At 45.1% G+C, this 27,421-nt stretch overlaps 1 long non-coding RNA gene across 7 annotated transcripts; it reads right to left on the reverse strand.

Moving 5' to 3' along the window:
- Nucleotides 1–2,240: 2,240 nt before the first annotated feature.
- On the reverse strand, nt 2,241–5,733 carry LOC125538651. Of its 7 annotated transcripts, XR_007296467.1 has the most exons (6): nt 5,005–5,732; nt 4,342–4,828; nt 4,045–4,160; nt 3,820–3,949; nt 3,591–3,705; nt 2,241–2,503 (listed from the first exon to the last, which is right to left on the reverse strand). It is a non-coding gene; the product is annotated as an uncharacterized LOC125538651 (long non-coding RNA). The 7 variants fall into 7 exon arrangements; XR_007296462.1 differs by having other exon boundaries at nt 3,591–3,949; nt 5,005–5,733; XR_007296463.1 differs by lacking the exon at nt 3,591–3,705 and having other exon boundaries at nt 5,005–5,728.
- Nucleotides 5,734–27,421: the final 21,688 nt, after the last annotated feature.

Below are 27,421 nucleotides of genomic sequence, written 5' to 3' on the forward strand. Positions count from 1 at the left end.
CCGCTTCCGGACCAGGCTTTGGAGCCTGGCTGGTGGAGGCGCGATTGGCAACCCCTCCGGATATAGTCCGGCGAGGTCTCTTCGTCCTGAAGAGAGCACGAGCATTAATATGCCTTGAAGGAATAGCACCTGGGAATAAGATGGCGCATTATACCTTTGCGCCGGCGTCTCAGTCCGGACCGCACTTCTCTTCAGCCCGCGGGGCCTTGCCGCCCCTCGTTGGCTAGTCGCCGCAGGCTCGGCCTCCCATCTCAAGGACCTCCCCTGCAAAACACGGTTATCATACGGCAATCGAAAACATGCGAGGATAGATCCCTTTTCAAAGTGCTGGGACTTCGGTCTCAGTTACCTGTGAGGCTGGGAGTAGCCCTGGGTAATCGGCCGTAATGGCCACCAAGGCATTGTCCCTGCTCAATTGATTTAACACCCCATCAATCAGCACCACAGATAAGTCCGGATCCTCTTGAGAGGCCGGGTCGAGGGACCATCCCGGATCCTCGGGTTGTGGAGGAGGGCTGTTTATTTCTTTCACAGCCTGGCGCAGTTCCTGCGTTGAAGTCGTTAGACTGAATATTTAACGATGGGAATATAAAACGGATGGGCAAGTAGAAGTGTCCACTTACCCAACTTGGGGGATTGTACATAGAAAATCCACCCTGTGGGTTGACGCGGAGAAATTCCTCCTCTTCTCCCTCATACAAAGCGGACAAGATCTTTATTAGAGCGGCAGCCGAATCCGGCCCCTTACGGCCGTGGCGGGTGGCGTCGTCCTCCCCGTTGAAGTCCCACATGGGGTGGCCTCTATACTGGAGCGGCTACACACCTCGCATGATGCATACGGCCATGACCCCGATCATGGTCAGTCCGGAATGAGCTAACAATCTTATCCGGCCCATCAGGTAAAGAACGTCCTTGTCGCTTTCCCTCTGAGGGCTCTGTGGACGCCAGCTTAGGCGCTTCTTTAGGGGAGCACTGTCAAACTCAGGGAGGCCGATCCGGACAGGATACGGCAGCGGGGCGTCCTCTATATAAAACCATTCCGAAGGCCAGTCCTCGAACGCCTTCTTTGGGGTTCCGGATAGATATCCGGTCCCGGCGATGCGCCACACTTCGGCTCCGCCCACTTGATATATTGACACCTTCTGAGAATGGGGCACAAGGCAGAATAGCCTTTTCCACAGCGTGAAATGAGCCTCGCATCCCAAAAACAGCTCGCAAAGGGCTACGAAGCTCGCGATATGCAATATGGAGGCAGGCGTGAGGTTGTGCAGCTGGAGGCCATAGAACTCCAGGAGCCCTCGGAGAAACGGATGAATTGGAAATCTGAGCCCTCTTACTAAGTAAGGGACAAGGCATACCCGCTCTCCTTTGGAGGGATTCTGGGCGCTCTCCGCTTGCTCTCCGCCATTATAGGTGGCAAGTCCGGCTCGAACCGGGACCATATAGGCCGGGGGGAGAAATCCCTTGGTCTGGAGCGTCACTAGCTCGCTGTGCGGGATGGAGCTTCTCTCCCAATCTCCAGGCTGAGGGCTAGAAGGGTGAGAGGAGGAGCTACGGCAGCCGGCCATGATAGAATGGATCTCTGTCGGATACGCTCTGATGAATACTCGCGGAGGGGAGAAGGTGTGGTTTGGATCTAAATCCTCGTCCCCTTAAATAGGCAGCTCATTCATGTGGTTAGGGGTGTAAATATAAAAACACCCTAACTTTTTGTATTCGTTTGACACGTGGAAGACGGCCATTATTGGGCGTAGAAGCCAAGGAGCGCTACATTTACAAGAAACCGGACATTATTCGACAGGTACACGGAAATTGGAGGAGAACCTGCCTTGCAATGCCGAAGACAATCTGCGCGCCGGACTCGTCGTCATTGAAGCCTGGTTCGGGGGTTACTGAGGGAGTCCTGGATTAGGGGGTGTCCGGATAGCCGGACTATACCTTCGGCCGGACTCCTGGACTATGAAGATACAAGATTGAAGACTTCGTCCCGTGTCCGGAAGGGACTTTCCTTGGCGTGGAAGGCAAGCTTGGCGATACGGATATGTAGATCTCCTACCATTGTAACCAAATCTATGTAACCCTAGCCCTCTCCGGTGTCTATATAAACCGGAGGGTTTTAGTCCGTAAAAAACAACAATCATACCATAGGCTAGCTTCTAGGGTTTAGCCTATCTGATCTCGCAGTAGATCTACTCTTGTACTACCCATATCATCAATATTAATCAAGCAGGACATAGGGTTTTACCTCCATCAAGAGGGCCCGAACCTGGGTAAAACATTGTGTCCCCTGCCTCCTGTTACCATCCGCCTAGACGCACAGTTCAGGACCCCCTACCCGAGATCCACCGGTTTTGACACCGACATAGGGTCAATTAAGAAAACAAGTAAAAAAATGTTGGCATACTCAGGTATAACCCACAAACCGGTTCCTCTCGATGCTTATTGTTCTCTTGAACACAACATTCTTCTCCTCCTTCATCAACTTCGCAATTAAAGCCTAGGGCTGCACAGATATAAATAAACGAGATTGATGTGTTATCCTTTGGCATCACCGGACAACATAAGGGGGGCTAATATCCTACATAAGGTCCAGATTGCTTTTTTAATGACACTTGCAGAAATGCTAAAGAGAACTTGGTACACAGTGCGTACAGAACAATAACACATTGAAGTTAAAACATAATGGATACCACCTCCCAAATTCAAGAAATTACACAGTGCATAGGAAATTGTATTCCAATTAATAAGGAAAAAATATGACCATCTAAATAGGAAAGAAAGACCACAGTAAATAGAAAGGTCATAGATGTCGACAGACAAAACATGATCAAATAGCAACATTTTTTTGTGAAATAGCAACAATAAATTTAATATATCAAGTGGGATTACAACTTGAAAGGAGTGAGAAGAACATGGTTGAATTTAGAAATGAAAAGTTTTTAACACATATTGAGTGATAATAGAAGATGGACAACACATGCATGATACTGCAAAATGATGACATAAGACATAATAAATAGGCCAAGACAAAATGTAGTTGAAGAATAAAACTGCATCACAAATTTCATCAAGAATGCTAAGATATATTGGAGGACCAAAGATGTATACACCCATAGTTAAAAAAGGCGCGGCTAAGCAAGCGCTTAAGTGCGCCTAGGCTCCAAGCATTGGCAAAACGCATTGCGCATGACTGTGCTTAATCTACGCATAAGCATGCACTTTGGTCAGTAAAGCGCAAAGGCGGTGGCAAAACACACAATTAACGCCTAGCGCTTTTTTGAACTATGTATACACCATGGTGAACTATTAAAAATAACAATCTCGGTGTTCTTAAAAACACCAAAGTTTATTAGACGAGTCCTCTCTAGAAGTTGTCACTCAAGTAGCCAATATGAATTACTTCGGTCTTTTGGATCATTCATGTTGGATGATGCGGGATTCACGTGCATGATACTATAATGATTTAAGATCAATAGCATACAAGATTAACATGAAAGATTCAAAAGACTGGTCTTTTTCTTAATAGTTTATACGACTTTAGAGTAAGAGTTAGGCATAGCTTGTTGATTTTTTGTTGGAAGGGAGTTCACCTCAGAAGGTATTGTTTCTGGTTCTGCAAGTTCTCTTGTTGTCTTCGAAGAAAGAACAACTCTCAACCATAGGATGATGGATCAGTGACAAGGTCACAACTTAGTCAGTACAGGGCTAACAAAGGATGACCGTGGGTTATTATCTGAATACAGTTACAGTTTGACAGCAATAAGAAAACTTGGTTGATGTTGTTACAACCATAGCAGACACTTAAGATCAAGATTTTACCTCTTGATAACTTCTGACTGCCCAGACTTCCCTAATCAGAGCCCTCATTTATGGATGCCGGTTGCAAAAGTGGAGCGTAAACAACCTTCAGCTTCACCTCATTCACCACGTTGCCTGATTCTTTGGTGAACTACAAAAGTACCTCACTAGGGTTACTCAAGGAAAACTGACATCCTTCAGTGCGATTACAAAACACAGAAGTCAGCCCTATATAACATGGAGTACCAGGTCTCCGCTGATATCCTTCAGTGCGATGCCCCGGCTCACCACGGTGCTCTACACAAGGAACGCGCACCTGCATTGCATATCCAGTGGCGCCTACCACTGTACTTGCATTGTTACTGAAAACAACAATTCATAGAGTCGAAGCTTCAGTTTCAGAATTTGGAAGGATCAGCGGTAACAAATATTGACACTCATGCAGCTCTAAGGCAAATATTGTAGCTCTCATTCGAAGGCAAGACACTGTAACTGAGTCTGGCTGCATATTTCAAAAATAGTTTAGTGAATTGCAACTCTTACATTGGCATGGACTCTCTCAAGTTGCGCAGTCAGAACAATTTGCTCAAAACTATCTGCTAAAAATGAAAATGAGTAAAACTTGCTTGCTTAAATGTTGGTACACCAATGGTTCATTGACCTGCTCCCATTGGGATTTAAATAAAATGCTAGTATATCATGGTCTCATACCTCATCATCATGAAGTACTTGAATAATCACAATATGACTAGGACGAACTGAAAGTAATTCTAGGAAAACACACATAGTGATTGGCTAATGCAGTCCATCAACTTACCGAGAACAACAAATGTGGATCGCGGTGCCACAATGTCGTTGTTTGGCTGGACGCATTACTTCTTTGGGCTCGTTTTCTTAACCTACAGACCTAACGTTGCACTAATTCAGTAACAACTAGTACAAGTCTACAATACAATTATTTTGATAGAATCTCTTACAAACCAAAGCGATGACAGGAATGTGAGCGACAATCAACACCAAAGATAGGTACCTGCAAAAGAAATTAAGCAGTAGAAAAAGGACAGTTAATCAAGTGAAGACGAAGTAAAGAAAAAATGAAGCTAAAATCCAAGAAACAAATACCCAGCAAAGGGCCAAATAGAGGGAGGAAACAAAATCTGAAGATGTAGTAGAGGTAAGAAGAAGAAACTAAAATAGGAATAGGACCTGAGAACGGAGTCGAGCTGCGAGAAATCCATCGACGGGGACTCAGATCGCGTGCCAGATCGAGCAAGCCCTCTACCGGAACGCACCACGGGCCCCGTCGCTCGGTCCCCAACCTGCACGGCCGTGGACGCCTGCCGCACCGGCGGCAGCCCGGAGGGGCCTCCAAGCCGATGCCCGATCCGGCACGGGCCAGGGGGTGGCCCCGAGGAACGGCGACCCGGCGAGCCCGTCGGCCGGTAGCTGGCCGGCGCTGGCGGCTCCCTCCATCATCGCTGCAGTTTGGGGAGGGAGGCGGTCGGCGGGATTCCCGTCCACCACCAGCTGCCGCAGCTCCGCGCGCCCGCGTCCGAGCTGCATCCGCAGCCACCCTTTGCTGCGTGCGCCGGATTGGCCCACCTCGTCGAGGCACAGGGGAATAAGAGAGGGGAGTAGGAGATGACGATTGGGTTGGATCCCGCCGGAGGAAGAGGCGGAGCCGCGGAGGAGAGGAGAGGTTGCGTGCTGAGGGGCGGCGACGGCGCTAAATCGGTCGAGGATGGTGAGGGGCTGGAGCGGCGGCGTTAGGTGAGGAGGAGGCCACCGGTGGTGGGATTGGGGCGGCGGCGGGGTTGGGGCACCGCTGCATGCTGCGGCTGCTGCTCCCCTCTGCCCATTGACGATGACGAGAAGTTGTTCTATACACGCTAACCCGTTAAAGGATTATCATCTACTAAGAAGACTATCTTCACAAATTTTCAGCACAAATGGAGGGGCCTAGGTGGCACTTTCTTTGCAAAGTACCACACTGGATAGAAATATGAATGTTGAAGCCGGGCTCAAAATAATGAATGGATTGAGCTGAAATTTGCTGGAGGATGGTTATTTGCGCATAGGAAATCAATTTAGAAAATTGATACCATTTGGACATTCCAAAGTGCTACTTCCTTCACAATGCTCTTTGGACAGAAACTTGAGAAAATTAGTGAGAGAAATTGGATACATGAAATGAGTTAAAATTTGGTGTAGGTAAGTTACATAGGTATGGTAATGCCCTGGTAAATTTTCAGAAGTAATGAAGCAATATATAATATAGTTGCTTCACAAACTGAAAATATGACAAGAATAAAAGATTGGATGATGAGCTCACATAGTTTGTTTAATAGAGCTCCAATTTTGTGGAGAGTGATTATTTGAGAATATGGAAGATTTGGAAAAATATAAGATCATTTGGATAAGCATAGCTATTTCATACTTCACAAAGCTTCTCTCTGTATATAAACTTTAGAAAATTTCCAAGGAATATTTATTAGGCAAATGGAGCTGAATATTATCATGTGGCAATGATTTGGGTATGTAAGAGTGCCCAAAAAGTTTGAGGGTAATAGGAAGGGTCTAGATAACACTTGATTTGCAATGTGCCAATCTGGCCATAAAATAGAAATTGAACCTGGGATCACATGGACAATTTGATTGAGCTACAATTTGGATGAGGGTGATAATTTGTGCATATGAAGGAACTGTATAAATTTCATGTCATTTGGATATATAAAAATGGTACTTCCTTCACAATTCTCAACACTGAACAAAAAATTGGGAAAAATATTGAATGAGCTAAAATTTGGTGGAGGGAGATTCCATGGGCAGGTTCATGTCCTGGTAAATTTTTAGCAATTATAAAGCAATATAAAATATAGTTGCTTCACAAACTAAAAATATTACCAGAAACAAAGATTGGATGGTGATCTCTCGTGGATTGTTAGATGGGGCTACAATTTTGGGGAGAGCTATTATATGGGCATATATAAGATGTGGCAAAAATTCAACTCATTATTATATGCATAGCTAGTACTTACTTCACAAAGCTTCTAGGTGCTCTCGAAATTTGTCGAGGAAGATTTACTAGGAAAATGGAGATGAATTTTGTCATGAGAAAATGAATTGGATAGGAAAGAGGGCCCAAAAATTTTGAGGGCAATCAAGAATATATAAATAGCACTTCCTTCACAAAGTGTTGCTATGAACAAAATAGGAAAATGAGTATTTTTGAATTATTTTTGAACTAGGCAAGGAAGGTTTTTGACATATTTGACAAAGATTTGACCCGAAGAATTTATGAGAATTTTTTGGGAATTTTGGGAATAACAGAAATATAGGTTGCTTCACAACCTAGGGCAAAAATTGACACATGGACATGACACATAGGAAAAACTAATGAGGTGGCTCCTAGTCATAGCAATCTACCACAATTTACAAGGTTATGACCATCTATATTGGTCGTGATCAGCTAGAAATAAGGCAACGGGCCAGTGTTGTCTACTTTACGACCATTTCGTGTAAGGAAATTACGACCTTTCTAACTAAAATGGTCGTTATGGTTTAGGGTTTGGAGCCCTCCGGACAGCTTACGACCAATTTGGTCTCAAATGGTCGTAGATTTACGACCATTTTCTTCCAAGGTCACCGATAGAAGGTCACAAGTTCACATATTTCTTGTAGTGACACTTCTCTTCATGAGGAGGAAAACAAAGCCATCGTTATCATCAACAACCCTCTCATGATGGGAGGATCAATCTTCATCAACATCTTCACCAGCACCATCTCATCTCAAGCCCCTAGTTCATCTCTTGTATTCAATCTTTGTATCAAAACCTCAGACTGGTACCTGTAGGTTTCTAGTAGTGTTGATTACATCTTGTAGTTGATGCTAATGCTAGTTGGTTTACTTGGTGGAAGATCATATGTTCAGATCTATTATACTATTCAATACCCCTGTGATCTTGGACATGAACATGATGTGAGTAGTTACTTTTGTTCTTGAGGACATGGGAGAAGACTTGTCATAAGTAATCATGTGAATTTAGTGTGCGTTCGATATTTTGATGATATGTATGTTGTTGATTCCCTTAGTAGTGTTATATGAACATCGACTACATGACACTCCACCATCTTTAGGCCTAAGGGAATGCATTATGGAGTAGTAATTAGATGATAGGTTGCTAGAGTGATAGAAGCTTCAACCCTAGTTTATGCGCTATTCCGTAAGGGGCTGATTTGGATTCATATGTTTAATTATATGGTTAGATTTATCATAATTCTTCTTTCGTAGTTGCAGATGCTTGCAAGAGGGGTTAATCATAAGTGGGCGGCTTGTTCATGTAAGAACAACACCCAAGCACTAGTCCACCCACATATCAAATTATCAAAGTAGCAAACGTGAATCAAACAAACATGATGAAAGTGACTAGATGAAATTCCCGTGTGTCCTCGAGAACGCTTAGCTTATTATAAGAGACCTTTCTGGCCTGTCCTTTGCCAGAAAAAGGATTGGGCAAACTTGTTTCACCTTAGTTACTATTGGTACTTGTTACAAATTATCATACTATGAAACAACTCGTTACCGATAATTTCAGTGCTTGCAGAAAATACCTTGCTGAAAACCACTTGTCATTTGCTTCTGCTCCTCGTTGGGTTTGAAACTCTTACTTATCGAAAGGACTATGATAGATCCCCTATCCTTGTGCGTCATCAATAGACAAGTTTAGACAACATTTGGAAACAAAAGCAATGATTTCCATGTGCAAATCCATAGGTAATATTAAGTGAAAAGTGATTCTGGATAGAACAATATGTTCTAGTAGTTTATCATGCATGAACATGGCATAATCAGATTCCTTACATTTTTATAATAGAAATGCATATAAAATTTATTAGAAATAGACTTGTCAATCTCAAGTTATGATTGAAATCAGTTTTGAAATGCTTTTGAATAAAATAGAATGGAAAACGTAGAGCATTTATTGAATCCTTGTGCCTAGGTGATAAAAATGGACCTAAGGTTGGAATGATTGGACAAAGGATGTTCAAGATATGAATAGAAACATTTAGTGGGTCATTTTTGCAAAAATAGAACAGAACAATATTTTGGATTGCCCAAACCTGAAATCCAAGTCCTGGAATGGATTTCTCATATATTTCTGATTGAAAACATATGAAACTTGTTCGAATTAGAGTTACAGAACTCAAGTTATGATTTACCAAAGTTTGAAAGGATAGAGCAAGTTCAAATTTCAATTTAAAATCTATAATTTAATTTTGAAAACTAGGAACGGATTTGGAATCCTCACATTTTTAGATCAAAATATACCTCAAGTTTGTCTAATTTGATAAAAGAAATTTAAAGATGCAAGCATTTGAAGTTTGCAAGAATTTGAAATAATATGGAATTTGAATCAATTCGAAAAAGAATTAAACATGAAGTTTCATAACTCAGCCTAGCTAGCCATCGATGTTGACTAGTGGGCCGGAGGTTCTAACGTAATGGCACTGCACAACATGTTTCTCACCGAAGAGAGCCTTGCCAAAGTCTTTGACATATAGGACCAGACATCCACGTGTGCACTATTAGCGTTGGGCCCTAGACCCACCTATTGATGTCTCGTAGAAACGGAAAAAGGGCTCTTATTTTCTATTGTGTCGGCTTGAGCTCGAACTAGATGAGATAGGAACAAGAGGCTCGAGCCATTAGGTTGTGTGCATGTGATCGATGAGAAGAGGGGATCAACCCTCATTGAAGTAACTCGCAAAGCTGAGAGGGGATTTGGGTCACAGATCTGGCAATCTGATACGTCCACTTCGCATCATGTTTTCCTACTACTATTATTATTATTTTTTAATCATTATAACACTTTGTGATGCAATTCTAATGCCTTGTCTCTCTTAATTTGCAAAATTGCAAGATTCACATGAATAGGAAGATTACCAGAAGCTGGAATTCTGGACGTGGAAAAGCTATATCAGAGATACCTATTCTTCACAACTCCAAATGACCTGAAATTTCATGGAGAATTTTTATGGAATATATAAAAAATATTGGAGCAGAGAAGTACCAGAGGGGGCCCACCAATTGCCCACAAAACAATAGGGCGCGACCACCCCCCTGGGCGTGCCGTGATGCCTTGTGGGGCCCCTGGCAGGCCTCCATCCCCCATCTTCTTATATATGAAGGGTTTTGACCTAGAAAATAAAGATGAGACTTTTGGGATGAAGCGCCGCCGTCTCAAGGATGAGCCTGGGCAGTAGCACTTTAGCTCTCCGAGGGAGCAATTCTACCGAGGACACTTCCCTCCGGGAGTGGGAAATCAAAGTCATCGACATCACCAACAACCCTCTCATTGTGGGAGGATCAATCTTCATCGACATCTTCACCAGCACTATCTCATCTCAAACCCTAATTCATCTCTTGTATTCTATCTTTGTCCCAAAACCAAATATTTGTACCTGTGCGTTGATAGTAGTGTTAATTACATCTTGTAGTTGATGCTAGTTGGTTTATTTGGTAGAAGATTATATGTTTAGATCCTTGATGATATTCAATACCCCTTTGATCTTGAGCATGAATATGATTTCTGAGTAGTTACTGTTATTCTAGAGGACATGGGAGAAGTCTTGGTATAAGTAATCATGTGAATTTGTTATTCGTTCAATATTTTGATGATATGTATGTTGTTGCTTCCTTTAGTGGTGTCATGTGAACGTCGACTACATGACACTTCACCATACTTGGGCCTAAGGGAAGGCATTGTGGACTAATAAGTAGATGATGGGTTGCTAGAGTGACAAAAGCTTAAACCCCAGTTTATGGGTTATTTCATAAGGGGCTAATTTGGATCCATAAGTTTCATGCTATGGTTAGATTTATCTTAATTCTTCTTTTGTAGTTGCAGATGCTTGTGAGAGGGGGTAATCATAAGTGGGAGGCTTGTTCAAGTAAGAACAGCACGCAAGCACGAGTCCACCCACATATCAAATTATCAATGTAGCGAACGTGATCAAACAAACATGGTGAAAGTAACTTGATGATAATTCCCATGTGTCTTAGAGAAATCTTTGCTGGTTATAAGAGAACATTCCGGCTGGTCCTTTGCTATAAAAAGGATTGGGCTACCTTGTTGCACCTTTGTTACCATTGTCACTTGTTGCTCATTACAAATTTCCTTGTTATCAAACAACCTGTTACCTATAATTTCAGTGTTTGCAGAGATTACCTTGCTGAAAACCGCTTGTCATATTCTTCTGCTCTTCGTTGGGTTAGACACTCTTACTTATTTAAAGGACTGCGATTGAACCCCTATCCTTGTAGTGAGGGATTTGTGCCTTCTGCGCTACTACTAGTAACTCATCATCATCATAATAACAACTCATCATCATTATAGTCACATAAGAACTCATCATCATAATAACAACTCCTCATCATCATCATTTATGAGTCATGCATATAACAACTCATCATTCTAACACATTGTATCGCATAACTCATCATCATAATAAAAACTGCTCATCATCATCATAGTCATAACCAACACTAGCTAATTGTTCTTAGCACATGATGAGTACTATCATGGACCTACTCCTCTCTCTTAGGTAAAATAGCATAAAACGGGTAAACCGGTGCATCTTCAAAATGGAAAATGGAGATCCACCTATCTGCAACTTGTGGCTTTTGCACATTCATGTTGTCTCCAATTGGTTGTGTGCGTGCATTCATTACTTTGCTCCATTCTTTGATATTGGGCCTTTCATCATTTACAGAAATAGAGTACGCACTGTTCTAAGCCATCATCGGTGTTGGTCGTAAGCTAATCACATGCATACGACCTTTGGTAAATGATGACCCACTAGTATAGGGGGTCAACTCTAGTCCTTTCAATAAGTAAGAGTGCCGAATCCAACGAGGAGCAGAAGGAAATGACAAGCTATTTTCAGCACGGTATTGTCTGTAAGCACTGAAATTATCGGTAACAGATAGTTTGATAACAAGATAATTTGTAGCGAGCAATAAGTACTAATGGTAACTATGGTGCAGCAATGTATCCCAATCCTTTTTGCAGCAAACGACAGGCCGGAATGGTCTCTTATAGTAAGTAAAGCATTCTTGAGGACACACGGGAATTTCATCTAGTCACTTTCATCATGTTTGTTTGATTCGTGTTCATTACTTTGATTATTTGATATGTGGGTGAACCGGTGCTTGGGTGTTGTTTTTTACTTGAACAAGCCTCCCACTTATGATTACCCGCTCTAGCAAGCATTGGCAACTACGAAAGAAGAATTAAGATAAATCTAACCATAGCATGAAACATATGGATCCAAATCAGCCCCTTACGGAATAGCGCATAAACTCACTACAAAAAAAGACACATCCGTGACATTTTGGGCCGAATGAATTTTTTTTCTGTCATACTTATGACACTTCTATGAGGATAATTGTGACAAAACCCGGTATCATCATAGATGTGGTGGGCTCCTACTTCTATGACAAAAAATCATGACAGAAAATGGGCTTTTCGTCCTGGGCGGGCCGGAGACACAGCTGCATGACAATCTTTGGGCCGTCCATGACCGAAAAAACCATGGTAGAAGCAAGCGCGAGGAAAATATCGGGGTGTTCCCGGTTAAGGTGGGTGGTCGGGGCCGAGCGATGCACAGAGGTTTGCAAGTTTCTCTCATACACGCACGCGCGTGGGTGCGAGGCATTGGGCTCTAACTGAAACCGAGCGAGGCGTTCGCCTACTGAACCTGAGCGACTGCACTGCAGGCTACGCGTTACTGAACCCGAGCTATCGATCGATGGCTGTTAACTGAACCCGATCGAGTGATTCCTTCGCTACTGCTGCTAACTGAAGCCGATTGATGCTGCCTCTTGATGAGCAATGAGTGTTGCTGGGGTTTTTTGGATGAACAGGACCCCGTGGTGTTGCCTCTGGATGAACATGACCCCGATCGATGGAGCCGGTTGGGCTGGATGAACAAGACCCCATGGAGGGCTAGATGAACAGTAGATGGTGGAGGGCTAGATGAATAGTAGCCCGTGGAGGGGTGGTTGAACAGGAGCCCACGGAGAGGACGGGTTGAACAGTAGCCGATGGAGTAGTGCGCGATGGAGGCTGGATGAACAGGAGCCCGTGGATGAACAGTCGCATGTGGAGGCTGGAGGAGGTCGACGGTGCATGAACAGTAGCCCGTGGAGGCTGGAGGGGGTCGACGGTGGAGATGAACAGTATCCCGTGGAGTCCCGTTTTGCGGTACGCCACACCCCTCCCGATGAACAGGACCCCTGTTTCGACCGTAGCGCTCCAACACAAGTCAGTTTCCTTTGTTTTGCGGTACGCCACACCCCTCCCGATGAACAGGACCCCCGCTTCGACTGTAGGAGGTCTGTTTCCTCCGTTTTGCGGTACTCCAGACCCCTCTCGATGAACAGGATCCCGTTTCGACCGTGGCCAGTCGAACACAAGGCCGTTTCCTCCGTTCTGCGGTACGCCAGGCCTCGTTTCCATCAGCTGTTCCGTCCAAGCCCTCCCGATGAACACAACGACGCATTCCGTTCCGACCTAGCCGGTTGGCTCCCCATGAACATGACGACGACGCAGTTTCTCCGTTCCCACCCAGCCATGTACACGAGCCCTGGCCATACGTATGCACGAGTAGGCGTTCGAGACCCCGCACGTATGTACGTACGTGGCCGTATTTTCTTTCTTGCACACTGTCCGCTGTACGTATGTGTACATGCTACGTGCGCGCCTCTACTACGACACGTGCGCGCCTCTACATCAAGCAGTATGTACATACACGTTCACGACCAGAATGACAATGCTACGTACACTTCGACCACGTGGGTCCCGATTGTCAGGCACTTCCTTGCGTGCGAAGATGTAGCTGATGGGTCCCAGCAGTCGGGGGGGCAAATAGTTTTTTTGCCCGGACGCACTTCCTTGCGTGCGAAGATGTAGCTGCTAGGTCCCAACAGTCAGGGGGAAACATTTTTTTGCGAAATACGGTTGCCCGTCGGTGGATCCCTGCTGTCAGGTGGAGGAATCATTATTTTCCGCATAATAAGGAGGCACTTCCTTGCTGCGGCCGTGGACCCAGCTGTCAGCCTCTCCACGTACAGTCCATGTCCGATGGACGTCGTTCCTTGACCACGTTGACCATGCTGCGCCGAGAGCACTAGGGCTGTGGACGACGGCGAGGCCTAGGAAGGGGACGACGCGGAGCCGGGGAAGACGCGGCAATGGATGCCCACGCGTAGAGGAGTATGAGGGTTCACTAGTTCGCTAAGGTGTGAGGCTGTCGTCGCCGCAGAATAACAGGGGGTGTGGGTGAGTAGAGGGATGGTGTGGCCAGCGGTGGGAGTAGTAGGGGCGGTGAGGCCTCCGCGACATCACAGCCGGCCACGGGAGGCAGGAGCACGCGTCATGACCGGCGCTGCTTTGGGCGGCTGGAGCAAGAAGAACAGAGGTTGAAGAATCACTACGGCCGTTGGGTGGACATCATACGGTCACTGGAGCTAGAATCATTTATACTCACTAAGTTGACAAAGCCCTTGGTACGTGTCAACTTAGTAGGCCCACAGGTTAGCCTCCGAAACAGTGCGCCCCAGATGTCAGGGGGAGGAATCTTTTTTGGGGCGGCTGAAGCAAGAATATCCGAGATTGAAGAAGAAGCATGACATCTGTTGGATGGACATCCAACGGCCGCAGCTGCCAGAACCGTGTGTTGTTGACAAAGCCTTGCATACGCGTCAACTTAGTTTTTTTAGGGGACGCGTCAACTTAGAAGGCCCACAAGTGTGTGGCAGAGAACATATAGCCCATTTGCGATTTGTAAGAATGTACATCACATTTTTTTAATTCTAATGGAATTTACTACAACCCATTTACAGTTTGTTAAAAGTACAACCCATTTTCTAGCTAGGAAAAAGATTAATAATTTCAACCATTCCTCAAAAGAAAGATTAATGATTCAGCCAACCGCTCAAAACAGAATTCAAAAAAATTTCCCACATTTTTATGGGATCCAAAATATTTTTATCCGAAATTTCTAGTTAGATTAAATATAATTTCAAAATAAAGTTGTATGACGTTAAAATCCAATGAAGTATTGCGCGCAACAAGTAATGAAATTAAAATTTTCAAATTCCAAAAATAATATATTTTTTAAACTAATTACGCATTTGGTGCATTTTTTTATAGTTACTGCCCAGTTATTATAATTACATCCCATTTATTATTCCTTAAAGTCCATTTTCTTGCTAGGACTAATGCATACCTCCTATGAAAGTTTGCAGCCCAGCGAGGCGGAGAAGTTGACCCGGATATTGTGTACAACTGTCGGCCCAGTTGCATTGCTGATGTTGAAAAAAGGCCTATGTAGTACAGTACAACCTAACATGGCTACTCAGCCCACATTCAGCGATGCCGGAAAGGCCCAAACAAGGCTTCTGTACAACTTTTTGAAGTCACTGAGCTCAATTAATAACTTAAGAGAAAAGTTAGATTACAGTGGAACCTAATTAAAAGTTGTCACGAGCAAAGAAATAATTCAACGGGTCCCACTTGTGCATGTGTGCGTGTGTATGCGTGTGTGAGAGAGAGAGACCCATCGGTCGATGCTCGTAAATACATCTTTTAGCCATATGTATTGCTGATGCTCAGTAAAAACTTATATAGTTGACACAATCATATAGAACATCATAACACACTGAACTTGCATATAAAAATTTCACGCAAGCGGCACAATCAGGATGGAAGGAGTGGATCGCTACGGGTTGGGCTATGTTGAAACCAACGAACTCATCCATAACGGTTCATCATCTTTATCAATGACGGGGAAATATCTTGAATGTTGTGCAAAGAAAACAGACAGACAACACAATAAGTTCTGCTAGCACATTAAGTTGATGTACAACCATTTCTAAAAAAAGTTCAGGTACAAAATTAGAACAGGTCACAATCAAATGTACTAGCACATCAGTGCTTCACACCCATAGCTCGGATTTAACTAGTATCTGACAAGATTCAGTTGTTACCTCAAATTAGAGCACACCCAGGCAGCCAACCCTGCCTATTCTCCCAAAGAAGCAGTGGCCTCCGCCGTGCGATGGAGTAGGCCCTATGCCATCCATCGTTCCGATTAACACGGGGAAAGTCTGACATTGACTCCTATAATGGACGTCATCGACGGACCCTGGCACCAGCGGCAGCGGGAAGACTTCAATTGATGGATTGATCACTTCTTCGACATGCACGAACACTCGATACAGGTACATCCCTAACGTGGTCCGCAGTGGCCTTGGTGGCGACGAATAGTACAACCCCGGTTCCTGCACCGGTATCTCAACGACAATCACCTTCGGTATGGTGGACGGCTTCTTCATCCATGCCATAACCGCTAGAGCCCAGCTGTCTGGAGGAACAAACATACTTGCGAGCTCACCTCCAAGGTTGTTGATAAGCTCATTCATGGACTCGCTGTTCCAAGCACATCAAGGCATACCATGGAAGGTAAGCTTTGTTAAAAACTCAAGCTCAAAGGGCACCGAGCCCCATCTTGGGTGCCACTGATCAAAGCTCACCAGCGCACCATTGCAGAACAAATGCCGGGAAGATTCGAACACATGACTGGAGTCGAAAGTTGTCCGGAACCTAATGAAGAAATCAGCGGGTGGTGGACAGACTTCGAAGAGCAAGTCACTTATTTGGATGTCGTGCGCAATGCCAAGAGCTTTGACAAGGTCGTCCGGCGAGACGGGAGGCCGGTCGCCGTTGATGGTTACCATCAGCACTTTGCCGGCAAACTGGTCGTCAAGCGCCGCCATGCCACTGTTGAGCGACATCACGCAGCGACCGAAGGCAGGACGGACCTCAGGATCGCCGGCGTTGACCGGTGATCTGCGTTGACCGGTGACATGATAGTGCGCTTGAGTACAGGAAGTACAGGAGGGGGATTTGGGGCAACTGGAGTAGGAATCGAGATTCCAGAGGTGGGGGAGGGATGGGAGATTGGGGATGAAAAGGTAGCATGAATTTCGAACACGCGCCAATATGCTCTCGGCGTGCAAGCGCACGAAAACACCGATGGCGCCCACATGTCAGACTAAGAGTCCTTATTCTTTCTTTTTTGGAGAACCCAACCTTTTTTAGGATCTTTTGAGAGCCCATCCTGAGAGTCATAATTGACATGTTTGGCATTGTGTTACTACTCGGCCCATATTCAACGACACCTCACTGGCCCAAACAAGTGTACATCATTGAAAATACACTGATGTCAAATTATATAACATGAAAAAAAAGGATATACACTCTGAACACTGGAGAATGGTGATGCCCTCATTTAGCCCACCAGTAGTTCGAGACAATAGACGGTTCGAAACAACGATATATACAACATTCAAACACTGACTAGTGACTACTACTGACATAAACATCAAGACATGATAGTTCATAAGGAGTCTTGCTACACCACCAAAACGCACCCATCTGCAGCGCTTAGACTCTCGTGATCCAGACGAGAATAACATTCTAAACAGAGGCAACTATTACATAGTAAGAGTGACATAGACGATGATGACCAAATGACAAGGAATATGCATAACAAAAGAAAGAACTACCCATCCAGAACAAGCAGCAAAGACAACAAATCATTCAAAGATATGATCCAACACCATCATAATTTGCAGCCCCGCTTCAGCGACCAATGATCCGGAGACACCAGTACTCCACCCTTTCGACGCGACAGCCTAATTACCTATCAACCTGAAGGCTTGAACCACATCACTGCCTGTCGTAATTGAGACATCCAAGGATCAAAGTTTATCCAGATGCCTTTGTCATTCTCACCTTCTTTTGGCTACAGGATGTATCGTTGACAATCAGGGGAGTTTGCTCCCGAACTCCTAGGGCTCGTCGTGTAGACACAATTTTCCATAGCAAACAGAGCCTCTCTGCCATCAAGGTCCTTGCCAATGGTGATCTCCTAGTTAATCGGATAATTGAGTCTGAGAAACAGAGAGTGTGAACCAAGGCTATTTACCCGCCTCCAACTAAAAAATCCTGAAGGCCCCAACAAGTTGGTATCCTGCTCACATATTTCATGGTGCTTGTATACCGTGGGGTTTTGCAATATAACTTTTCTGGCTCATGTGTCCAAATGATCATCAGTCTTTTACCGTCGTCTAATCGAGTGAGGAGCCAGTTGTGCTTACAAAGGGCAGTAATTGTAGGGACACTGCATCTTATCAAAAAAGGACAGGCATTGTTAATGTAAGATCAGCATTGTTCAGAGTATGAGTAGGATAATGCAAGAAACAACATTGATATGTCCCTGTTGGAACTGGGAGGAAAATACAGGGAAATGTATACTTGGTTCAAAAATATAGAAGTGCCATGCATGGTTATACTCATGTTATCTCGCAATCGATTCTTCATAGGAAACCACCATGTCATGCATGTTATGTGATCATGTTCTGTCCTCACAAACAAATTCTTCAAGGTAACTAACATACCATGCATTATTCTATACTCGTGTTCTGTGAGCAAAATTTTTGTGAGGATATTATTCTAGCCATTGATTGCTGAAGGTCGAATATCGGTATGTACGCATGGTAAGCATTACAGGATTTCACTACTTCCAAATATAGAGTTCTCCATATGCACATTAACTTCCCTAATGTATGGTTAGATGAAACCAACAGTGTGGTGCATGGTTCGACATCATGAAAATGAGGAAACTAACATGTCCATTGATACACACTCATATTTAGTCGTAGTATATAGATTACTGTAAAATAAGGAGAATATCCATATATTCCTAACCATTTGATTATTCAGGGGTACAAATTGGCTGTAATGACATGGTCACAATTGCATGAATTAACTCATTCCAAATATAGCTGATTTACGGCGTCTCTAATACATTGCCATAGTTCTACTCAAATTCTGCTCAAATAGGGATATGCCAATCATCACAAAAAGTTCAAACAGTGTCATGGTGTCATCATTAACATGAGACGGAAACAACTTACACGCACTGTCCCAGCAATACGTGGTGCCATCTGCTTTGTCGATCGCGTAGATGATGCCATTGTGTTCAATAGCATCATAGAAGTATGTATCAACTTTGACGATGACCCACTGCGAGCTGAGTTGTCTCCATCTAAAGAAGGCACCGGCGTAAAGATAGGCGAGTCTGCGGTCGAACAAGGCAATTAGCTTGAAGTCTGCGTAATTCACATGTCGTGTGGGCACTTAGCAGATTACAATCTTCTGCAAAACAAGGTCCGTCCAACTGACGTGGTAATCTAGATGACTTGGATCGCGATGGTAAAACTCTATATAATGCAAAGGAGGAAGGATAATCTCATGGGAGGTATGGAAGTTCACGAGCACCAACTTTTTACCATCTTCCCCTTCTCTGAAGCCAGCCATCCAGTGGGAGTTCATGCCAACCCAGTACATACCTGCCAAGAGGTTTTGTGCAATGGTGAACAGATCGAAGTCGAGGGAAATGATGTATGGTGACCCACTACATACCTGCAAAGAAGTTTCGGCTAATGGAGATCGGATTGAAGTCGAGGGGCATCATGTACGCATCCGTATCATGGTGAGCCAATCTCGCAAGACTAGATAGCAACAAGCAGGGTGTCTTGAAAAGCTTAGGCCTCTCTTCGACGATGGCCGTGTGCATGTCTCTCGAGCATGCAGCCAGCCGCAGGGTGCTCAACATATCCATACACGAACAACAGAGGTCGAGGATGTCACTGGGGAGACTGCTCCAATCGCGGCTCATATGGATGCTGCGCGGTTCGCATTCGGCCATGGTGGAGTTTGGAAGGTGGCGGTTTTGGGGGGCTTGATTTACGGGGGAGAATGTTGTCGGTGCGACCAAGGCGATGGTACAGGGGGGCACAGTTAGATGGAGACGGAGATGGAGATGGAGTGGTGCTATGGGAGGGGAGAGGGAGACGAGGCGAGGCATGCTAATGTGTTGTACAGCGGCGGTGACAGATTGCACAGTGCACAGGGTGAGGCTGACTTTGGTATCCCGAACACGCCGCCTAGACTAGTGTCAGGCACAGGGTGTTGTCACTTCACTATGAGGACCGGATGAATAGTACTTTGACCATCAAGTGTACCACAGTTGTACTACCACTAGTAGTAGGAACATGAGTACTCCAGTACTGTATAGCGGAAATAGGTCTCCTGTGCTAGCATGCCTGTTCACTTCATCCTCCAGGTATCAGCCGTATTGCGAGCAAAACCAAATTCTCGTGCATGTGGAAGCGCGAAGATGGGCCTTTTGTTTTTTGATGAGGATAACCGTGTATTCCTTAACCAGAGAATGTTGTATCTCCCACGCATGCGCCAATATCCATCTAGACCAGCTATGACACATTTTTTATCTGTTTGTATAGGTCCCACCTATCAGGAAGGATGGTCACGTACACGAACAGGTACGACTCCTCAGTCTACCCGGATAACCTTTTCGTTTAGTCTACCTAGTCGTCTAATCAACCGCATGCATGCCACTTCTCCCATTTACTTCTCCATCGGGAACTAATTTTCCTCGGCTTCTTCACCTCCCCTTTGTCTTCATTTGCATCCAAACCACACCGCGTTCACATTGTTTTAACCTCTTTAAATAATCATCTACTACTTTAGTTAGACTAGCCATCTAATCCTAATTCTCCAAACCATAGCCCTCTGTTCCAACGGTTCCAAATGGCGAAAGAGATCGAGATGCAGGTTTTTAGCGTCCAACATCTCCTCGCCGAAGGCTCGTTGAGCATAGTTGCCACTGTCACTGTCCACCCAAGGGTTGTTCAGAAGTGGATCAACAATGTATCCAACTCCCTCGAAAAGGTAGAGACGAGGGTCATCGGTCTCGATGAAGAGTACATGGAGCGTGCCACTGGGAAGATCCAACGCGCCGCCGTCCTTCAGCTGTGCCTCGAAGATGATGTTTTGGTGTACCACATCATACACGCGCCCTCCATACCAGGTGAGCTTCACGATTTCTTGTCTTGGGAGGACATATACTTCTGTGGGGCAGACATCGAAGGGGACAAACATAAGCTGGAGCCGTACAACCTTGATTTGAAAAGCATCGCGGACCTACAAACCAGAATCAAAATTCATGTAGAAGATTGTGATAAACAGACACTATCCCTATTCGATGTAGCAAATTTTGTGATCGGTACAAATCTTCAGAAGGGTGACGAGATGGTGGCATTAAGGTCGTCTGGATGGGAGAATTATCCCTTGACGTACGAGCAGATAAAATATGGTGCCCTCGATGCCCGTGTGAGTTTCGAGATAGTTGCAAGGTCTAAAGAGCTTGTTGCGAAGCCGTCTCCCACAAAAAAATGAGAATAAGAAGAAGAAGAAGAAGAAGAAGAAGAAGAAGAAAATAAGGCTGCACCAGCAGCAGGGCATTATGGATGGACGAACTATTTCCTCTCTTGTACAAAAAAATTATTCCCTCTCGGTGTATATTGATATAGATGGACTATCTCGATGGTGTGCATGTCTTTGGAACAAGTAGTAGTGTGGGTCCGCTTGACTATAAGGAACTATTTATCCGCCTAGCTTTCTCTACTACTCCTTCCAGTGATCAGTATGCAATGCATGTGTCCATAGACACGACAACTTGTCCTTGGAAGTTCAACTACGGCGACCATCATGTTTCATCCACTGCCACTTGCGATTCCCATGATGGCGCTCCAACCCACAGCACCACGTCCCCCGACGTGCGCCTCACCCCACTCGGCCGCACCGCCCCTCTACCTTTGTGTGCATGACATGTGGGCCACCTTAAATGCAGCGAGCATCAAGTTTCTACCACAGCCACACACGATTCCTACGACGCCGCACGAACCCATGACACCACATGTCTCCCGACCTGTGGCTCACCCCTCTCGGCCCCACTACCCCTCTGCCTTCAGGAGCATTATATGTGGACCAGCCACCTATCGGGTCCACATGTTATTGACTCAAAGGCAGGTGTAGTAAGGCGCTGAAGCTCAGTCCTGAGGGCCCCGACAGGGAAATGTAACTCCTACGCCAGGCTGGTGCTACCACTGCACGAACTCATGCCAAACTCAAGAATTTTTTCTTTAATATACATGCACGCAACGATTTAATGGACACTTTAATCTCAACATGTGATGGGGAGCTCTAAATTTGAATTTGAAACTTATAAAACGAAAAGATTCAAAACAAATAAACTGGGAGAGAGGGAGTATATCGTAGGATGTGTCTGATATGAAACAGGTCCCCTGGTTTGTCACCGCGAAGATGCGGTTAGAAAGGAGCACATCATCTTCGTACTCGTACGACAACAAATCGGCCGCAGACAGCATGGTCCAGCTTTGACCGCCATGTGCAAGGTTCATGCTATCTTATTCATTCTCACCGTGGTTCCATCATACCAATTCATGCGGTGGCCCGTTGCATGGCTGATCCCAATGTTGGACAAAGGTTCTACGGGAACAGTGTCACCATTGTAAATATTGTGCAAATTGATGTTGGTAGCCTCCCGTACATATGCAAGCCAATCTCCACTCGCACCGAGCCTAACCTGTGAAACAGTGGGCAGGGGGAGAATTAGGAAATGGACATGGAAGTAGTCTTTAGAATGCATTTACTACGTGATCAAACTCATCTTACCTGCTCATCGGAGGAAATCCGAGTGCCCCTCAACGTCGGCATCTCAAGGGGCGTCAACTTGTAACTACGACCACGCCGCGCTGGAGAGACCCCCAAGGAAACATCCTCGTGCATTCCACGGAACATCAAGATGCATTTGTATGAGTAGTTTATCTTGTGAGAGAAAAGGATGAACGAGGGAAGGCCTCTAGAGATAGAGATAGACACTACTACTACCAATGTGCTGGCCCGTGCGTTGCCATGGATCCAAAGTAGTAGAATAATACTTGTTCATGTGCTTGAAATATAAACACTCTAGTTTTGATATACATGTGTTAGCAGACACGACAACTTGTCCATGGAAGTTGAACCATGGCGACCATCACATTTCTTGTTTGTACCACTGCCACACCCACACGTGATTCCCACGACGCCGCTCCAACCCTACCTGTAAGCATGACGTCCCCCGACATAGACATTGATCCTCGGACGTGGCTATCACTTCCTTACCCTGCCTTTCCTTCGCTGACAGGTGGGACCCACACTTGGGGGTCCCACATGTCAGTGAAAGAATGGTAGGATTGTTCACGTTAGGGGATCCTCATGCCCCCGACGTGCGCCTCATCCCTCTCGGCCCCACCGCTCCTCTGCCTTTGTGTGCATGACATGCGGGTCAGCTGAACTGCGGCAACCATCAACTTTCTACCACAGCCACACCCAATTGGACGCGGTTTGCCTGCTCCGCTGCTGTGCTCCGATCCATACTACCGCACCATCGAATTGTCATACAGCGGCTGAGACACATTTCGTCCCGGGCATCAATCCTCAGCTGGAGTACTTATGTACTACAGGTAGTACCCGCCGGTGTGGCCATCTACGCCTCATAACGCCCCGACGCCTAGTTGTGGCACCCTCGCCACGACCACGCCACCACCGGCCGGTTCATCTTGAATGAGTGAGTCGCGAACCACACCACCACCATGAGAATGACATGTGGGCCAGCCGCACTTAAGGTCCACATGTCATTGACTCATAGGCCGGGCACTAAGCCACTGCAGTTCGGTCCTGTGGGCCCCGAGAGGGAAATGTAACTCCTGCGGCAGGCCTTGTGGTGCTCCCGCAGTACGAGCTCGTTCCAAACCCGGATTTGTTTCTTACTACTACTCCCAACTACTTGTAAGGTACACATTGATACATCCATTTTGCATCATCCTTTTATATCGATATTTATTGCATTATGGGCTGTTATTACACATTATGTCACAATACTAATGCATATTCTCTCTTATTTCACAAGGTTTACATAAAGAGGGAGAATGCCGGCAGCTGGGATTCTAGGCTGGAAAAGGAGCAAATATAAGAGACTTATTCTGCACAGCTCCAAAAGTCCTGAAACTTCACGGAAGTCATTTTTAGAATATATAAAAAATACTGAGAGCAAGAAGTTCACCAGGGGGGCACACCCCTACCCACGAGGGTGGGGGGTGCGCCCTACCCCCCTGGGCGCGCCCTCTACCTCGTGGGCCCCCTGGTGGCCCTCCGATGGCCATCTTCTGCTATATGGAGTCTTTCGATGAGAAAAAAAATCATAAGCCAGCTTTTGGGACAAGACTTCGCTGCCACGAGGCGGAACCTTGGCGAAACCAATCTAGGGCTCTGGCGGAGCTGTTCTCCAGGGGAAACTTCCCTCCGGGAGGGGGAAATCATCGCCATCGTCATCACCAACGATCCTCTCATCGGGAGGAGGTCAATCTCCATCAACATCTTCACCAGCACCATCTCCTCCCAAACCCTAGTTCATCTCTTGTATCCAATTCTTGTCTCTAAGTCTGGGATTGGTACGTGTGGGTTGCTAGTAGTGTTGATTACTCCTTGTAGTTGATGCTAGTTGGTTTATTTGGTGGAACATCATGAGTTCAGATCCTATATGCACATTAATACCCCTCTGATTATGAACATGAATATGCTTTGTGAGTAGCTACGTTTGTTCCTGAGGACATGGGAGAAGTCTTGCTATTAGTAGTCATGTGAATTTGGTATGAATTCGATATTTTGATGAGATGTATGTTGTCTCTCCTCTAGTGGTGTTATGTGAACGTCGACTACATGACACTTCACCATTATTTGGGCCTAGAGGAAGGCATTGGGAAGTAATAAGTAGATGATGGGTTGGTAGAGTGGCAGAAGCTTAAACCCTAGTTTATGCGTTGCTTCGTAAGGGGCTGATTTGGATCCATATGTTTCATGCTATGGTTAGGTTTACCTTAATTCTTTTGTTGTAGTTGCGGATGCTTGCAATAGAAGTTAATCATAAGTGGGATGCTTGTCAAATAAGGTCAGTACACAAGCACTGGTCCACCCACATACCAAATTATCAAAGTACCGAACCCGAATCATATGAACATGATGAAAACTAGCTTGACGATAATTCCCATGTGTCCTCGGGAGCGCTTTTCTCTATATAAGAATTTGTCCAGGCTTATCCTTTGCTACAAAAAGGATTGGGCCGCCTTGCTGCACTTTATTTACTTTTGTTACTTGTCGCTCGTTACAAATTATCTTATCACAAAACTATCTGTTACCTATAATTTCAGTGCTTGCAGAGAATACCTTGCCATAAACCGCTTATCATTTCCTCCTGCTCCTCGTTGGGTTCGACACTCTTACTTATCTAAAGGACTATGATAGATCCCCTATACTTGTGGGTCATCAAGACTCTATTCTGGCGCCGTTGCCGGGGAGTGAAGCGCCTTCGGTAGGTGGAATTTGGTAAGGAAAAAATTATATAGTGTGCTGAAATTTACTGTCACTTGTTACTATGGAAAGTAATCCTCTGAGGGGATTGTTCGGGGTATCTTCACCCCGACCAGTAGAGCAAAGAGTTGCTCCTCAACCTATTGAACCTACTGAAAATGAAAATGTCTACTTTGAGATTCCTTCGGGTATGATAGAAAAACTGCTAGCTAATCCTTTTGTAGGAGACAGAACAATGCATCCTGATGAGCACCTAATATATGTGGATGAAGATTGTGGATTATTTAAGCTTGCAGGTGTGCCCGATGATGTTATTAAGAAGAAGGTCTTCCCTTTATCTTTGAAGGGAGATGCATTAACATGGTATAGGGTATGTGATGATATGGGATCATGGAACTAAAAACGATTGAAATTGGAATCATGCACTCTTCATACACCCTACCAAACACACCAGGCATGTGTTTGGTTGATTGCTACACTTGTAGCTTGCCACACTTTTCTAGCTACATGGTCCACCTGTCATAGACTCAAGTTCTTGCCAAATCTTGCCACACTTGTGGTGGCCATTTTGTTAGCCACATTTTTTGTGGAAGACACACTTTGCCTAAGCTTAGTTGTGGCAAAGTTAGTCATGAATGAAATTCAACCCTGGAGTCTTCTATATTCTACATGTGGCAGAATCTGGTGGAATGTAGATGATATCCAACGGCCAGTAGTGCTCGGATTTGCAATCTTTGTACCGTCAGATTGGCTTCATCCAATGACCAACTTTCAAAGTTATTCACACTCCATATAGGGGGTATAGATATAGATGTGCCGGCCCGTTGCAATGGATCCAAAGTATATCTATTTAGTGGAGTGCACTCTAAACACATTATCTATTTATTTTTCTCTAACCTTTCATAGCCATGCAACCAAGCCACATAAGCTTCATGGGTGCCCCCCACATCATATTACTATGTTGACTAAAAAAAAGATAAATCACCCAAAACAAGATCTTCCCGTTTTTTGCTCCTACGATGTTGTGCCGTGCACGTACCTACTAGTTGTATAGTGGTAGTACTAGTTGTATAGTACAAACTTGGTACTAGTAGGAGTAGAGTAGTACGAAATGCTCCTACTCTATCAACGAGCCCCATCTGACACCAAATTTCTTGGCTTCCGTGCTATAGCTAGATCTTCTGTTTTCCAACCCAGCGGCGGGCGGGGTGTGGTTTGCCAATAGTCGGTTTGCTTAACGGCGGTCCCACATGAAAGTGAAAATGCTAGGCAACACGCCTTCCCTAAGCTATGTGTCGTGCCGGACGGACCGTGGAGTACTCCCGATTCCAGGGCATGTGTGGGGGGAGTGCGATGCGAACGAGGCAGGCCTTTTCCTTTCACTAGCAATGTGCCCGTGCGTTTGTTGCAAAACGACAGATGGCAGGCACACCACCATCACCAACTGAGTCTTTTATAGGAGTAGGAGTAGTGAAACATGTATAAATTGTAACATTTTGGTTCTGCTCCTTGGCACGATCAATAGATAGAAATAACGCTAGGGCGGGGCTATTTCCGCCAGATAAGCATGGTACATAGTAGTTAGGTTGGCACATCATCGGTTTGGTCACATGCGGTCTGACATGTTCTAGTGTTTCTAGCAAGATGCTTGCGCATTGCATGAAGTTGATGGAAAAGGTAAGAACAACTTACAAATTGACGGATGGAGTACTAGCTACAGTGATGCATATAATTAAGCAAAGGGATCACACATGTCGGTATTGACTGGAATGAGAATGCAACATCACAATAAGAATTAAGGCCATGATGATGATGCGATCGCAGTGGTGGTTACAAAAGGTAAGAAGAAATATGCATCCATCAACGTACAAGCTCCTCCTCCTCAACTTAGTGCTCCGGGCCACCGACCGGCGCTACTAGGAAAAGGGCTATAGATGGAATTGACACTAATGGCGCACCAGACACGTGGTGCGCCATTACTATATACTAATGGCGCACCATGTGTTGGTGCGCCATTAGTGTCCAAATACTAAGGCGCACCACATCCACGGTGCGCCATTAGTAAAAAAAATTTAATTTTTTTTCAAAACTACTAATGGCGCACCATGGGAGTGGTGCGCCATTACTAGTTGAACTAGTAATGGCGCACCACTCCCATGGTGCGCCATTAGTGAATTTTTTTTAATTTTTTTCAAAACTAC

This window comes from Triticum urartu, chromosome 2 (genome assembly GCF_003073215.2).
Source record: "Triticum urartu cultivar G1812 chromosome 2, Tu2.1, whole genome shotgun sequence".
Classification (NCBI taxonomy): Eukaryota; Viridiplantae; Streptophyta; class Magnoliopsida; order Poales; family Poaceae; genus Triticum; species Triticum urartu.